We start from the raw sequence: 11,139 nt of genomic DNA on the forward strand, positions 1-11,139 counted from the left end.
CAGTAATGTAACTAAATCAGTTTCTAAACCCATCGAATTAAATTGGTACAACTGTCTCATGTGGACGAGGCCTCAGCTATTAGACTGAGGCCTCAGTCATGGGCAGCATGGACCTGCTCCACCAGAAGCTTTGGAGAGGAGGGGGGTTATGGCAGGAAGGGTGCAGCTTATGTCCCCCTTTGCGCCAGTCCCAGTGAGTGGGAGGAGAGAGCCGAGGCTCAGCCCATTCCTCTCCCCTCTGTATACTCCCTGCCCACTGACTGTAAGCTGGGGGCCAACTGAAGAGCAGTGGCTGCCCTCCACACCATACCTGGATCAGAGAGCTGAGTAGGTTGAACATGGGGCTATTTCCCTGCTTTGCCAATTAAGACTGTGATAAATGAAGAGGGCGCGGGGGAGTAGCTCTCCTTTATGGACACCCAGTTAGCTGTAAAATCCTTCTTGGTAGCTGTTCTCTGCTTGCTTTACCTGTAAAGGGTTTAAAAAAAAGTCCCCCAGGTAAAGAAAAAGACACTTGACCAACAGAGCCAATGGGAAGGCTAGAACTTTTTAAAATGGGGAAGGAAGCTTTCTCTTTGTGTCTGTGGTTGCTCTCTCTGGGCTGAAGAGACAGGGCAGCAGGAATGCTGTGTAAAGTTGGAACCAGAAATGAAAATCATCAGATCATATCTCCAACTACTTTTAACAACCCAAATATGTAAGTAAATTAGGAATGTTTAGAAAAACGTGATTAGATTGATTTCTGCTTATTTTTTAAGGCTTATGGACTCCTCTGAGCTAACCCCAGATGCTTTTGTTTGCTTGTAACCTTTAAGCTGAACCCCAAGAAAGCTATTTTGGGCGCTTAATTTTTGGAATTGCTCTTTTAAAATATAGCAAAAGCCTAAAATCCAGATGTCTTTTCTTTCTTTGTTTTTAATAAAATTTACCCTTTTTAAAAAACAGGATTTGGATTGTTGTGTTCTAGGAGGTTTATGCCTGTGCAGTTTGATTAGCTGGTGGCAACAGCTAATTTCCTTTGTTTTCTTGTCAGCTCTTTCCCGGAGGGTGTGTGTGAAAGGGCTTGAGGGTACCCCACAGGGAGGAATTTCCACATGCTCCTTCTTGGGTCAAAGGGTTTTTTTGTTGTTGTTTTTGTTTTTTTTGCATTTAGGTGGTGGCAGTATTTACCAAGCCAAGGTCAGAGAAAAGCTGTAACCTTGGGAGTTTAATACAAGCCTGGAGGGTAAGTATTACTTTTTAAAATTCTTTCAGGCCCCCACCTTCTGTACTCAAAGTACCAGAGTGGGGATTCAGCCTTGACAAAGACTGAGGCACAATCTGGTTCTCAGGATTCACTCAGGCCTCTTTGGAAACGAATGCGACTGTTGCCTGAGTAAGAACCGCAGCATTTGACCCTCTGTGAATCACTCTTCTGTCTACAGTGAGAGCAAAGTCATATTTCTCTAAAGCTGAAAGTCACTCCTGTCAGTGCAGGAAAACAGATGGTTGGGGGGGGGGTGGTGGTGGTTAATATACATATAGTGAGATGATTAAAATTCCAGAGCTGCAAAGACATCTGAGGCCATGAAGCAATCTACTTGAATGTGAACTTTGGCGAGGAACCCAGATTTCTGTAGAAACAATCACTCATGCAAAATAAAAACTCACATCTACACATACAGCTAGATAGGGAATGAGAGAGACAAGGCGGGTGAGGTAATCTTTTATTGGACTAACTTCTGTTGGTGAAAGAAAAATGCTTTTGCGCTTACTCAGAACTCTTCTCAAGTCTGGGAAAAGTACTCAGAGGGTCACAGCGATATACAAGGTGGAACAGGTTGTTTTAGCGTAAGTAATTAATCTGTTCCACTACATATCTAGCTGTGATGCTGAATACGTTTCTCGGACCTGAAGAGCACTGTGTAAACTCAAACTTCTTTCACCAACAGAAGTTAGTCCAATAAAAGAGATTACCTCACCCACCTTGTCTCTCTCTCTAATCCCTACAACACTGCAACCACATAAGTAGCTACGAGACCGGAGCAAAATATTTGGCAGGGCTACTAATGCCATTCAAGCAAGTGGAATATAGAAGGTTGACGTTCCCTCCTGCTTAAGGGGATGGGGCGAGGGGGATAGTTCCATAACATCATCTCACTAACAGAGCATTTCTGTTTATGGCTTTTGTGTTTGGAATTTAAGGTCAGATGGGGACTAGATGTAGTGAAATGACTGGAGTCTAATGCTCCGCTGTCTTTCACCCTCTGTTGTCTTTCCCACCTGTGAGAGGTGCGGGCTATGTGCTAGCAGCCTGATTTGATAGCATTTTATGACCATTTTGCAGGGCCATAGATGACAAGGCTCAGTCTTTGTCTATTCTAAAACTGAATATGTAAAAGTGGCACCTTCTCACCAAGTTTTTGTACATGTGCTGGGTGAGGTCTGCTTATGCCAGTAGAAGAAATCCGTCTTTGCCACTTGACTACCAGTGCAGCCAACCTTTTCAGCCATTAATTGTTAATTAAGTTCCAGTTGGAGGCTAGATTCTGCTCTGTTATACCTCATGGAAAGAATTGGTGTTGGAAAGATGTAACACAGGGCATAATTGGAAGACAATGGCTTGTATAGGGGTAGCAGAGGGCAGAACTTGGCCTGCAGAAGCTGAGAGATTCCAGGCTGAGTTTGTAGAGTTGGCAATCAGACAAACCATTTTCTGAGCTGGTTACATCTGGTATCTATTGAGGGACTGGGCCTAGGGCTAGTGGTTTTTTTTTGTTTTTGTTTAGTTTTGTTTTTTTTAAAGTGTGTGTGTGTGTGTGGGGGGTACATGATGATAAATGTCATGAAATTCCTCGGGGGGGGGGGGCAAACTTTCAATGGTTATCCTCTTACCCCAGATCAATTGGTATCCCAGATCTCACACCAGAGATGATGTCTGTAGCCAATTCTGTAATAAACTAACTCGAGGTTTATTATCTAGGAAAAAGAAACTAGTTATTTATAGGTCCAAGCAAGTATGTAACACAAATGAGTTGTAAATTCTAAGGGCTGGTCTACACTTGTGGGGAGGGGGTCGATCTAAGATGAGCAACTTCAGCTATGTGAATAGCGTAGCTGAAGTCGAAGTATCTTAGATCGACTTACGTGGGGTCCACACGGCGCGGGATCGATGTCCGCGGCTCCCCCGTCGACTCCACTACCGCCGCTCGCTCCGGTGGCGTTCTGGAGTCAATGGGGAGCACGTTCGGGGATCGATATATCACGTCTTAATGAGACGCGATATACCGATCCCCGATAAATCGATCGCTACCCGCCGATACGGCGGGTAGTGAAGACATACCCTACGAGTGACAGTGTTGTAGTGATCAGTCAATTCAAAAGGTCATTCAAGGAAAACCCAGGGATAACCCTGGGGGAATCTCTCACTTCACTTTAGAGTCTCTGGCCCTGACAGGTCAAACAGCAGAGAGATGAAACATTTTGTTGTGACCCTGCTTCCTTTTACGTTTGGCCTTCCAATCTGTGGCAGGAGCTCTCTTGCATGTAGCATTTGCAAGGTGTGATAGGGCCTTGCACTAATCCTTTGTATTGCGACATTTTTTTAATGTCTCGTTTTAATCTTTATAGCCATCCTGAATGGGCAAGGGAGGCAATTTCTTTGCCTGCGTTCACAAGCTCAGAGCAACCATTTTAAAAGTTATAAAGCAAAACTTACATACTGTATCATCTTATAGCATGGGATATAGACATTACAAGTGAGATTAATGCATGCAGCAACTTACAAGCATTTCATAGAGTCTAAACACAAAATACATTCTTATAAGACTAATATCTGTTTTGAACAAAACTAACATACAGGTGAGCTGCTTTGGCTGCCAGCTATGAGTTTGTTAGTTCTTTAACTAATGCCTGTGGCCTTGGCCAGAGCTGGCAGCTCCCCACCCTCACCACTCCATCTTTGTCCCTAGTCAGTTCCAATTTTTCCCCTGTTGGCTCCTTACCTGTCTTTCATCCTATTTAGGCAATCTGTATTACATTAGCCTCAGTATCACATACCTGCTTGGATAAAACTGAAGCAACAATGCCATCCTCTCTCTTAAACTGATATTTTCTTGGTAAAGATGGAAACTTTTCAAAGAAAATAGCAATTGCCGTAAGTGCAGTGATTTTGTACTGGGCACGCTGGGACTGAAGGACAAATACATTACCCTCACTTCTTTTATTTTTTTTAACGTCACTGTGTTGCCTTGAGTCTCCGCTAGGCCCACCGTCATGCAGGGAGCTGGCTTTGAGAACTTCCAGAGACATTAATAAAAAAGTGGGGCACAATAGGGTAGTTCAGAAGCTTTTTCACACCCTGCTTACTAAATACAAAGCCCCAAAAGACCTGCAAAGGCCACTGCATGGTATAGCAGACAGGAAGCATCTTTGCTGGCTGTGCCAAGGTTCATTGCCTGACTGTGTTGCCGTGAGGAAAGCCTATTTTATGGTGTTATTATCAGAGACTCCTTGAGGAATTACAAATTTGCAGACAGTGCAATTTCTTCATGGTTTGGAAGAATGATGGTGGTGCAGGGGGGGAGACTCTGTGAAAAAGATTTGGGATCATGGTGGATAATCAGCGGACCATAAAGTCCCAGTGTGGTGCTGTGGCCAAAAGGGCTAATGCAATCCTTGGATGCATGAACAGAGGAATCTCAAGTAGGAGTATTTTATTTTAGGTTATTTTACCTCTGTATTTGGCACCAGTGCAACCACTCTCGTGTACTGTGTCCAGTTCTGGTGTCCATGATTCAAGAAGGATGTTGATAAGTTGGAGAGGGTTCAGAAAAGAGCCATGAGAATGGTTAAAGGACTAGAAAACCTGCCTTACCTTGATAGACTCAAGGAACTCAAATATATTTAGCTTAACAAAGAAGGTTAAGGGGTGACTTGATTGCAGTCTATAAGTACCTACATGGAGATACTTGTAGTACCTACATTTAGATTTTAGAGGGTTTTTTTTTTTAATGTTTTAAAAAATAAAATGGTAAGAAATGTTGAAATGAAAAGTCCTTTGGAATAAAAACCAAAATGTTTCATTTAAAAAACAATAAAATGAATCCTTCTGTCTTTTTCAGATTTTTATTTTTTCATCACGAAGATTTCAGCAAAACTGACACAAATTTGCGAAACATTTCAGTGTTGCAGAATCTGCGTTCCCCCGCCCCCCTCCAAAAAAAAAAAAAAAGTTTTGGCTGAAAAACTTTGCCTAGCTCTATTGCCAACCCCAAGCATTTAAAAATCCTCAATCAGATCCAAAATCATGTGATTGGCTTAAAACTCCTGAGATTCTTTTTAAATAAATATTGGGCTATTTTATTTGCCTTCTGGCTTCTGAGCTTTTCAGATGCACTCACTTCACATTTTGGGGTTTTTCTTAGAAACCTTGAGGGCTATTATCTTACTTTTTAAAAAAAAAAATGAAAGCTGAGATTCTCACTTAATCCCATGACTCCAGGAGCTGGGGCATTAAGAAAAACACCAAGTACTCTCTCTAATATTGTGAAAATGGCAGCATTGCTCCGGAGTTTGCCATGGATGTGTTGCCCTGCATGAGATTTTGCTCAGGAGGGTAGTATGTTGGCAAATGGGACTCCATTGGCTCACGGGGGGAGGGATAGCTCAGTGGTTTGAGCATTAGCCTGCTAAACCCAGGGTTGTGAGTTCAGTCCTTGAGGCAGCTACTTAGGGATGTGGGGCAAAAATCAGTACTTGGTCCTGCTAGTGAAGGCAGGGGGCTGGACTCAATGACCTTTCAAGGTCCCTTCCAGTTCTAGGAGATAGGATATCTCCATTAATTTATTTATTATATTTAAGAGGTGAGGAGGGTCTGCTTTAAGATACTAGATTTTCAATCAGAGCTGGGGTGTGGAGGTCTGGGATGGCCTTTATCTAACAATATAGGTGGTGCCCTTTCCTGCTGATGTATATTGATGTGCCCTAGGTCTTAGAAGTTTTACAATGGTCTAATAAATTTTACTCATGCACAGGAAACCTAGTAAAACCCTGGAAAATCTAGCCAGACCGCGCCTGACTCTTGATCAGCACTGTGTCTCTGGACTGCGGTTGCACGTATAGCTCTCCCCTAAAAGCCAGCCTTGGTTTCATCCATAAATAACATAAATAAAATCCTGAAGCCGTTTTTTATTTTAAAGAAGCCCTGGAATACAGAGCAGCACACAGTGTCTAAAGATTTCTGGTCTCCTGTTTGGCAGCAGGAGACGTGCCACACACTTCTAACCAGTGTTAGAAGAGAGAGACTAGAGGCAATTGACAAGGCAGCAAGGACAACAAAAGGATAGTGTTAAAAATGACACTTAGCATCTCACAATCTCTCCAAAGAAACTTCATTACATGAACTTTCTTTCCCCTCTAATTACTAAGTAAGGTGTCATGTGACCAAGCCTGGTCTCATTCTACTAATTCCCACAATCAGCTTTGTAGAAGAAGGATGGTCTAGTGTTTAGGTCACTAGCCTAGGGCTAGCCACACACTTGCCGTGTGACCTTGGGCAAGTCACTTAGCCTCTCTGTGCCTAGGTTCCCATCTGTAAAATGGGGATAATAGCACTTGCCTACCTCACAGGGGTACTGGGAGGCTAAATATGTTAAAGTTGGTGATGTGCATGGAGATCTACTGAAGAACGGTGCTATATAAATGTTATTTATTTGAAGAGCTTAAATCAGTCTGCGAGAGAGGGTTTTAATATGTCGGTCAAGCAGAACATTAATCCCACCCAGCAGAATTTGTGTCCTTGGTTGAGACAGTAATCTCCAGGAATGGCCTAGTTACTTAAACTTATACATCTAAATCCATATTTAGAAACCTAAGTGAAAGTGGGCTAAGAACCCACAGCTCCCCATAAATGCTTAACATCAGCCTTTATTCCAAGATCAAATGGAATAGATTTTGGAACAAGATAGATTCTCAGGTATGTGCCTAATCTTCATATGCAGTTAGCATGTTTGTGAAAGGCAATAGTGGATTGTGAGGATTTACTTGCACTATTACCATGATTGTATTCACAATTCCGGGCCCCGATCCCACAAACGCTTAGGCACCTGAGTAACTTGATGTATGTGAATAGCCACTTTTAATGCAACATGAGTATTGGTACCCGATCAGGGCTGAAGTATGCAATTGCATGCTTTGCTTGTATGAAAAATCTGGCCCAAGAATCGTAGAGCTTTCAAATCTGATTAGAGGTCTACAATTCTCCATATCTTCCACAGCCTTAGGGCTTGAAATGCTAGTGGCACAAGATAGCTCAGTAGTGCTTCAGTGTAGACACTACCTGCACCGACAGGAGTAGATAATCCACCTCCCCGAGAGGTGGTAGCTAGGTTGACGGAAGAATTCTTCACTCAGATATCGATTTTTCACACCCCTGAGCAATGTAGCTGGGTCGATCTAACTTTTTTGTGTAGGCCAGGCCTTAGTGCGGTTATGTGTGTCACTAACTCTTCACTTAAAAATATGCTAACATTACATAGCACGTGTGCTTTCTTTACAAGGTCGCATTTTGCCTCTTATATTGAGGGTCTGCCGGTTTGGTGTGAGAGATCACACACGCAGGGCTGGTGGGCAACAGAATTTGGCTTGCAGGCAGACATGGTAAGCCACAGTCCAGACCAGGCTTCTTTAACCTTCATAACATGTGGGAATGGTTTCAAACAGCATCGCTGTCATGTCCCATACCAAGCACCCATTGGGTTGGCCATTTAAAAGGAGGGGCTGTGTTTTTTGGGTTAATGTGCAGCACAAACCCAACTAAACCCCTCTACTCCACCCTATTCTCTGGGATGATCGCTTCACCCCTTCCCCCACCGCGTGGCGCACAGCAGGGATGATTTATGTTCAGCCACAGACAAACAGCCCAGCAGGAACGGCCACCTCTGAATGTTCCCTTAATAAAATTCCCCTATTTCAACCAGGTGACCATGAATGATATCACTCTCCTGAGGATAACACAGAGAGATAAAGAACGGATGTTGCTTGAATGCCAGAAAACATTGGGACCATATGCTGCCATGCTTTGTTATGCAATGATTCCAGACTACGTGCTACTGGCCTGGTGTGGTAATGGAGGATGGAATAAGGCTGCCCTCCCCCCAAACCTTTTGGGAAGGCTTTGGGAGTACATCCAGGAGAGCTTCATTGAGATGTCCCTGGAGGACTTATGCTCCATTCCCATACATGTTAACAGACTTTTCCAGTAGCTGTACTGGCCACGAATGCATCCCAAGTCTTCAGGGCAAATTAATCATTAAACACACTTGCTTTTAAACCATGTACAATATTTACAAAGGTAGACTCACCAGAGGTCTGTTCTCTGCCTTCTAGGTCCAGGAGCCTGCCTTTGGTGGGTTTGGAGGGTACTATTTTATTTTAAAGTAATGGAGATATCCTATCTTTTAGAACTGGAAGGGACCTTGAAAGGTCATCAAGTCCAGTCCTCTGCCTTCACTAGCAGGACCAAGTACTGATTTTGTCCCAGATCCCTAAGTGGCCCCCTCAAGGATTGAACTCACAACCCTGGGTTTAGCAAGCCAATGCTCAAACCACTGAGCTATCCCTCCCCCCACTAGATCCAGGGTGAAAAACAGTTCCTGGCTGTTGGGGAAAACGTTTTCTCCACTTGCTTGCCTCCTCCTCATCTTCCTTGTCCCCAAAATCCGCATCCCTGTTGCGTGAGAATCCATTGATGGAAGGCCAAGCACAGGGCTGGGGTAGTTGTAGGGGCACCCCCTAGAATGGCATGCAACTCATCATAGAAGCGGCATGTCTGGGGCTTTGACCCAGAGCGGCCGTTTGCCTCTCTGGTTCTTTGGTAGACTTGCCTCAGATCCTTAAGTTTCATGCAGCACTGCTGCAGGTCCCTGTTATAGCCTCTGTCCTTCATGCCCTTGGAGATTTTTTTCAAATGTTTTGGCATTTTGTCTTTTAGAACTGAGTTCTGATAGCATGGATTCATCTCCCCAAACAGCGATCAGGTCCAGTACCTCCCGTTCAGTCCATGCTGGAGTTCTTTTGTGATTCTAGGACTACATGGTCACCTGTGCTGATGAGCTCTGCATGGTCACCTGTGCTGATCAGCTCGCCATGGTGGCCAAACAGGAAATGAAATTCAAAAGTTTGCGGGGCTTTTCCTGTCTACCTGGCCAGTGCATCTGAGTTAAGAGTGCTGTCCAGAGTCGTCACAATGGAGCACTCTGGGATAGCTCCCGGAAGCCAATACCATCGAATTGCGTCCACACTACCCCAAATTCAACCCAGCAGGGTCTATTTCAGCGCTAATCCCCTCATCGGGGAGGAGTACAGAAATTGATTTTAAGAGCCCTTTAAGTCGACAAAAATGGCTTCATTGTGTGGATGGGTGCAGGGTTAAATCAATCTAACGCTGCTAAATTTGACCTAAACTCGTAGTGTAGACCAGGGCTTACATTGGTGGGAGTAAGGCTGTAGTGTAGATTCTGACATAATTAGGTTGACATAAGCTGCTTTATGTTGACCTAACTCTGTAGTGTAGAACAAGCCCTAATCTACATGCAAAAATTGCACTGGTTTAAATTAAATTGGTTTTTAATCTAGTTTAGTTAAATGGGTGCAAACCCCTATGCAGACACTTATTTCAATTTAGCCTAAATTGCTACCTAATTCAGTTACACTGAGGGCTTGTCTACACTTACATTTTATAGCGATCTAACTGAGCACTTTAAAGCGCTAGGGTAGACAGGCTCCCAGTGCTCGGAGCTAATCCCCTCGTGGAGGTGGATTACCAGGAGTGCTGGGAGAGCTCTCTCCCAGTGCTCGCGCGCGACCACATTCACACTTTGAAGTTTCCAGTGTAGACATACCCTTAAATAAGCCTGATTTAAACTGAAGTAAGTGTCCACAAAGCCTTTTGCACCTGCTTGACTAAACTGGTTTAATGTCACACCTTAAGCGACGCTTGTGTAAATTTCTTGTGTAGGCAAGCTCTGTGAGTACACTAGGTGTGATAGCTGTATGACTATATGAGTTTGGAGATGTGAAAGATGTATGTGTGCGCATAGGGTGTGTAGCTGTGATCAATATGTGCAAAATCAGAGAAAACTGGAAAACAGGAAAAAAAGAAGAAATGAGGAGCTGAGTAAATCAACCATTTAAACAGAGAGACAAGGTGGGTGAGCTAATGTTTTACTGGCCCAACTTCTGTTGGTGAGAGAGAGGTTTTCAAGCTACACAGAACCCTTCTTCAGGTCTGGGGAAAACACTCTAGATGATGTGTCACAACTAAATACAAGGTGGAACAGATTGTTTTGCATAAGTAGTCTAGTCAACACACAATCTCAGAGCCAATTCAAGGTGAAGTGGCCTGTTAACACCTCTCCAGTCATAAGACAAAAAAGGGAGGTTGGTAGATTATAGATTGTTGTAATAAGACATATATCCAGTGTCTTTTATTAAGACCATGATTTTAGTTTTAGAAAAGTAGCTCCCAGGCTTGTCTTTTGATGCTGTTGTGCAGGATGAAGACTCAGAGGACAGATATGGAATGATTGTTTTGTGAAAAGTGTTCACCCACAGGTGATATGATGGTTTTTTATTTTATCATTTTTCTGTGTGAATTAATTTGAGAGCATAGTGTTTGTCCTATTTCACCCACATAGCTGTTATTCTTCCACTTTGCACTTAGTTGTGATAGCCTGAATTGGTGAAAGAGACAAGCTTTTGAGGTACACGGACCTGTAGAAGAGCTCTGTGTATCTCAAAAGCCAATAGAGGTTGGTCCAATAAAAGATATTACCTCACCCACCTTGTCTCTCTAATATCCTGGGAACAACATGGCTACAACAACACTGCAAACAATCATTTAATCTGACATTCATCCCCATTCCCTATCAGAGTGTCAGATAGTTTACCTGAAGCAATAAACTAAAATAAATCTAATTCCTCCTGCATGCTGTAGCCTATAGACTATGTTAAATAGAAATTAGACTTTGACATGAAGTTAGCTTAAGTGTAGAGAAGTATGGGAAATTGAACTTGCTGGTGTGAGCAGAAGTCAGAGGTAAGATGGGAAAATAGAAGTTAGCAAGGACCTGCCCCAAGGTTATGCTGTGGCTGTGTTTT

This window comes from Trachemys scripta, chromosome 14 (assembly GCF_013100865.1).
Source record: "Trachemys scripta elegans isolate TJP31775 chromosome 14, CAS_Tse_1.0, whole genome shotgun sequence".
Taxonomy (NCBI): domain Eukaryota; kingdom Metazoa; phylum Chordata; order Testudines; family Emydidae; genus Trachemys; species Trachemys scripta.